We start from the raw sequence: 6,859 nt of genomic DNA on the forward strand, positions 1-6,859 counted from the left end.
AGCGGGCTGAGCCGGCTCCCCTCGCCCGGCAGTGCCTCTGGAGCACAGCGCAGGCATAAAACCTGGTAAGTTCTCCATTTAAAAAAACATTAAAAATAGACCCTCCGGCTCCATAGCGCTGCCGAGTGAGTCATTTCCAAACCAAATGCCTTGGTCTAATCCTTCGCCCCAGGAGACACAATAATTCTGAAATCAGAGGTAAAGGTAAAGAGATTTTTCTCCTCTCTTTCTTTAAATAAATTGAATTAGCACGTAGCCGCTGCAAGAGGAGAAAAAAGCAGGCCGCCTGTTTAGAAAAGTGAAGTGTGGCACCGTCCCTGTCTTTCATCCCCCAGGCCTCTCCCCCGTGGTGATGCCACCCGCATTTCCCTGACAAGCACGCAGAGCCTCCCTGCCCTGAGAATATTTACAGTGCTTTCCATTTTCCTGGGCATAATCTGCTTTTTGGTTCCTTCAACTGCCAAACCCATCCCCTGCTACCTTCTCTGGAGGACGTCAGCCACAGCCATGCGTCATGCCAGCAGTGACCCCAGTCAACACAGCTCCTAGCTGTCTATGCTGAAAGAATAGTCCAAAGCACAGCTATTTTTTTTTCTGCCTTTTCCAGTCATATGATGATTTGTTCATCTAAGTGGGCCGTCTCGACTAGAGGGATTTTTTTGTTTGTCAGCAACAAGTGCTGAGCATATTTATAGGCAATGCTGCAATTTTGTGGTATGAAAGGTTTCAGTTATGCAGAAGTCATCGGTACCTGGATCAGTGTGCAAAAGCTGTTTACATCTTGCATATGGTGCCGCGTGTGCATGCATATTTAACGTATATACCCATAGATCTTACTTCATGGTGAGGCAGCGTGCACAAGACACAGAACCTGATATGTAGGCTACATAGTTTTTTTCTAAAGCAGATGCCACAGTCCAACTGTGCAGTAGTCCCTAATGGTATAGGTAGATCAGTGAAGACAAGACATCACGCTTTCCTGATAAACCGACTTTCCTGAAACCAGGAAACCACCTAGCTAGGGGTAAAATCCTGTCCTCTGACCTCTGTGAAGAACTTTTGCATTTTGGCAACAAAAAATGACCTATAGTTGAAAATACGTGCAGTAAGTTATGCCAGCTATTTTACAGCTGTGTGAAGGATGTTAGATTTGAGAACATGATCTGTGGTAGCAAGATAGCACTTCTATGTAGGTAAGTGGAGAATGGTGATGTGAAAGCACTTGCATTCTTTTTTCTTGCTGTTTAGATTCAATTTCTTCTGTTAAAGCTATTTATATTTTTTACTGCCAAGAGAGACCCCTGTGATTGATTGACCTGTCACACAGGGTGCAGAGTGCTGAGGGATTCCCGCAGAAGATTTGTGACGTTTCTTTTAGCTGTAACATGTAAGAGATTCATGAACTTAACAGTGCTACCAAAGTACTGAACTAAAAAAGAAAATAAGATTCTCTTGTGTTCCAAAACACAAGAAAAAGCAGACTTCACATCCCAAGTAAATGAAAATTTCATAGTAATCTAAGACAATGTACATTCTTGATACACAGTTCATAGACAACGTATGGCATTCTTGCTAAAATTTTAGTGCCATGGACTTCTATCACAGGGAAGAAAATTCTTGGCCTTGGGTCAAAACACAGCTGCTTTTTGGTGAAGCTAGGAAGAAACTTTTCCAGAGGCGGATTGGTTGTCTATGATGGGGGTGTCGTGAGGCTCTGACTGAAATAGCTGTCAAGCCAGGTACAATGCATTGCACTGAGTTCTCCATGGATGATACCTGCAAGTTGGCAGTGACAAAGATGGGCAGGGAAGTTCAAGCACACTCAAACCCATAAGGCTTTTTTGCTATGTCAATTTAATAGCAATATTTCCTTTTGGCAGTTTCACAGCAGAGTTAAGGCGACAGCTTCACGTTTGTCTTCAGCCTTCAAGACAAAATTCTTTGTAATAATCTTTATGCAGTGTGTTTATTGGCTGTCTGATGTCAGCTGAGACTCTGATAAGACTTCCAATGTTCACTTTCAAAGTTCAGCTGGAACACAGGTAGTGTTTACCGAGTCCTCAATTCCTTTTGGAGAAATTTCAATTCCTTAAATTTCCAGCAACCAAAGACACAGAATAGGTGAGATACTTAACCTTTTGAGAAATAAGTAGATGTAACTTCCATTTTTACAGAAAGAGTGGAGGAATGGGACTTGAATGCATCATCAAGGTCTTAGAAGTACCAGGCAAATAAGTACTAGAACTGTATGCTTTTGGTAACTCATTTTCAATGAGTTCTGTTTATCTGTGTGACTTTTCTGGATGCCTGTAGTATTTGTGTGGTTTTGCTCCCATAATCTATGGCCTTTTGTATTGTTTCTGCTGATGTGAATTCAAGCATAAATATACATTGACTAAGTATGTGCTTATTCAGTCAGGTATAGTAACCCATTCTTACTACACAAGATGGGGCTAAGTACAACTCAGAGGATGGAAGATTGTGCTGAGGATTTTAGCAAAAACCCAGTAATACTAGAGCTGGCTGAGGGTGGGCTCTGTTGTGTAAACAGGCTACTTAACTGCCATGTTTTGTAGCCCCAGGGTTAAAAATGTGGAGTATACTCATGTTTTTAATAACAACATCAGGAATATGAAAACAAAAAACAAACAAAAAGGAACAAGTATGAAGTGTAAGAAAGCACAAAGATAATAGATTTTAATTTTAGTTGCAGCAGAGATAGTTCCTAAAATAATTCCAGTTGCTGACATTTTGTTTGATTTTGATGAAGTATATCCTGTATGCTTTCTGATTAACGTTCCTAGAAAATGCAACATGTCATTACATTTAGACTGATACGACTTTTTTGCTTCTGAACCTGTGTTCCCCCCCCCCCCGCCATGCTTCTGCCTGGCATCTTTAAGAAAGCATCCCCGTGGCTCTCCCTTGTCTGTTCCCCTCTTGTAACTTTATGAATTAGTTTGTGAATTTCACCAAATTTGACCAAGGAAGGAAAGGTCTGAAAGGACAGTTTCTCTGAGCTTTGTGAAAATGTTTTTAGAGCCCATGCTGAAGCAAGGGCTCTTGGTGGGGGTTGTCCACTCCTGCATGTGTGAAATTCAGAAGGGAGCGTGATCTGGGAGAGCAGGGTTGTTTTAGTTCTGCTGCTCATGTAACTACTGAATATGAACAGTTTATTTGTTGAGCAGCTATGGCTTTTATTCCTTTTAAATACAAGCCAACAGCTTCTCTGTATGGTAAGCAAAACTGATGTGTTCTACACAGAACTACAACGTTCTGTTCAATGTACTTTGTTGTGAATGAGTTAATATACTTATTTCCTGATTTTTGCAGCAGATGCTACTTGGGAGTTATTGGAAACAGGTTGAAGCTGCTAAGTTAGTTTCTGGGTTTGAAAACACATTTGTCAATTCAATCCAAAGGCCTTTTCTACAGCAAAAAAGTTTGATAGCTTACTCATACTTGTGTCATTAAAGTGATACATTCCTGGTCTGTTTTGGTCCAGCAGGGATGCACTTACTAGTGCATCTATTAAATGCTGTCCCCAACAGTGGAAGCAAATAACTATGTGCGTGTCATCTTTTTTCCTTGTTTTCATGCTATAGCTTGTTCCCGTACAGCTGTACTGACTAGAAGTCATTCCAGTAATCAACAGGGTTTAAGACTTGTAGGCCTGGAAATTATATAGGCCACTGAACTGGGGGCCTGAGCTCCTTGGAGTACTACTTTTCTCTTAAGTTGGTTGTGTGGGTTTTAGAGTGTAACAGCTTGAGTAAAGCCTTGCTATAGAACTGGAGACAATGGTGATTTTAACTGCTGTCTGAAGCAAGCTATGTCTTGGTGGGTGAAACTCAAGCGAGAGATGGAGATAAACTTGCTGCTTAAAAAATCTGTGCTAGATGCCATGGATTAGGACAGCATTGCACCGAGTTCATTTTGAAAGGATAGTTACTGTAGCTGTTATGGATACAAGTTTACGGAATGCCTAAAAACCCCTAAAGATTTCTGTTAATCAGATAATGGTGATATGTCTCCACTTTTTTCACTCTTATCCCTCCTTATCCCTCCTATGTTTTTGCTTCTTCCCTTTCATAGCTAGGTTTTTGGTGCAGTAGTTGCTTATACAGGATATAAAATTCGTTTCAACCAGATTAAATCAGTTGTTAGTGCATCTAATTCAAATTTGTCTCTAGCTTCATACTGATCAGCTAAATGATTCTAATGAGGTGTTTTCTAATTTTCCACCCAAGCATTTCAGAGTGTTTTGCGAACATGTGGTGCCTTTTAACAGCCATAACAATTTTCTCCATTTTTGAATGATGTGAGTCCAAAGAATTAAGTAATGTTTTTGAAATAACACAGAAAACGTGTAGTAGAGAACAAAATAACTTAGGTTATCTTATATGCTACTCCTGTATTACAAAATATTTTTTTTTCTGTATGGTTTTTACTATGACCTGATCTCTTTAGTTCACATTGAACTGGCTCACTCTGTGCCATTAATAATTTCTTACATTTTTTAATGATGACTTATATTATCATGTATACAGATGTGAAGTAGCAGTCTTGCTTCTAACTGACCATCAACTCCAAAGGGGTTGTAGTGGTCTCCGAATTACAGAGAAGCTTCTCAGACCATGGTGGGGTATAAGCAAAGGTTTTTCCCCTTCCTCTTCTCATATATTTCCTCTCACTCTAAGCAGAGTTTCACTTTGAGTTTCAGGTTTGCCTTAACCTCAGGAACTCAAAGCATAACTAAGTTGAAACCACTGAGTTTCTTTTCAAATGTTACATGGCTCTTCTATCAAAGCCAAGTTAGATCTTTCTGTTTATGGATTTGTTTGAGGTATATTATGAATAAAGCCATGATGTGGGTCCAATCTGAAGAGGGAATATGCAAAGGATGGGGGAGGAAGGCAGGGATGCTGGGGTCTCATTGGTGGAAGTGGCTGTGTACTAGGATGATAGGGAAAGTGAGAACTTGTTTTGGGTAGTCAAAGTGTAGCAGGAAAACTGTTGGATATACGGGTGCATACCAGAGTGTCAACACTTTGTACTGAGACGGCTGTATTCCCATATTCTGTAGATGCCACTTCTTCTACATACTTCATCTCAATAGTTAAAATCTATGAAATTTAATTAACAATAGGTGAGGCCAGCAGAACACCTCCAGACTACTTATGGGACACCAAGTTTCTTCCTTCATGGTTGGGGTAGCCAGAAAAAGAATAATAATTAAAAAAAAATGAGACCTTTTGGTATTGAGTCAGGTTTGGGTAGGAGAGGTAGATCAGATGAATCCTTGTTCTCTCCAACTCCATGGAATAATTTGAAAAGCTTCATTAAAGGAGCTTAGAGGGATATTTTTGTTTGGTGAATAGAATCCTGGCTTGGAAGGTGGAAGACCTGGGTGAGTCACTTCACTGGCTTTGCAACTTCATTTTCTCATCCAGAAAATGGGGGTAATTGCTTTTACTCTTATTAGTAATCCTCCAAGAGCTCTTGATGAAAGGAGCGTTTTGCAGGACTGAGTGGCCCATCCACCCAGGCTGAGCCTGCCTGGGATACCTCAGGGCTTTCCCATGGCACAGGGTGGGGAGGTCAGGTTGGAGGTGTAGGGCAGGCAGGCAACGCTGGCAGCACTTGGCACTGCCCACCCTGGGGCCAGCCAGGGGCTGGCAGGAGGTGTGCGATGGGGCTGCAGGTAATGCACTTTGGCTATCTGGAGTCCTGTGTTTGCCAGCTGGCACGTAACCCGCACAGAGAGTGTTCCCCTGTGGGGCAGCATCTGGGGCACAGCCCAATGAGGTGCTGGTGGAGCACTCTTCTTCCCGCCTGGGTCCTGCCCTTGTCCTGAGGAGTAGGGCCAGGGCCCCTGCGTGTGCCTGTGGCCTGTGATCCCTGATCATAGCTTCACTAGCATTTCCCCTTGCAAAATTTCTGAGCTGGCTGGCTCAGAAACAAGTGGCATTAATGTGCATGTGGAAGAGGCTGTCTTTTAAAGTCTGTAACTTGAATCAATCCTACTGACAAGATTGTCAGACCTGAAGGCTGGTCTTACACTCTTCCATTTACCGTCCTGAATAGGGAATGTCTCTTAGCATGGGCTGTGCTCATGGTGCTAGCATGAGCACACCTGAATGTGAAGGGCTGCTCACAAAAGAAAGTATCTGCACTTTTCCTTGCTGTTTCAAGGCTTGACTTAAACCATATTAAGACCAATATTTAGATTCCTTTTTTTGTGATGGGCTGTAGATTAAGCACTAAAATTTTCATAAGTCAGATTTCCAAAGGTGTGAAGGCATGAAAGGATGAGGGTGTAAGAAGGACCATGCCTTGAGACTGGGTCCCAGACTGTCTCCAAAATTTTTAACACTCTTGCTTTCAATAACTTCTGACATACATCCAAGACACAGCTTCTGACCAATGTTAACCAGAAAGGACCTTTGGTAGTTATTGAATAAATCTCAATTTGATCATCTTCTCTCCTTCTGAAAAACAAACCTTGTTTATTTTTAAGAAACTGAGCAATTGGGTGCTGTAAGAGGAACTGAATGTGTTGTAAATTTAACAGTGACAAATGCTGTCTGTGTCTTCTTAGAATATAAATAAAGTTCATGCATGTACCTGTGTAGTTGTGATGGCCTAAAACACTTGAAGTTACAAGATGTGGGCTGCTTTTCTACTTCTCAGTATGGCTGCATAGCAAATAAATGGTGTATTTTTGTCAGAAATTAGTGTTGTCAGATTCTGTCAGTTGAAATTGAATCACGGATGCTGCCAATCACATACTTCGTTAAGGATTTACTGGGCTGGAAGGAGAATCGACTAACAGGAATCCAGATAGTTCTCTGCATAT

Source organism: Phaethon lepturus, unplaced genomic scaffold (assembly GCF_000687285.1).
Source record: "Phaethon lepturus isolate BGI_N335 unplaced genomic scaffold, ASM68728v1 scaffold45547, whole genome shotgun sequence".
Classification (NCBI taxonomy): domain Eukaryota; kingdom Metazoa; phylum Chordata; class Aves; order Phaethontiformes; family Phaethontidae; genus Phaethon; species Phaethon lepturus.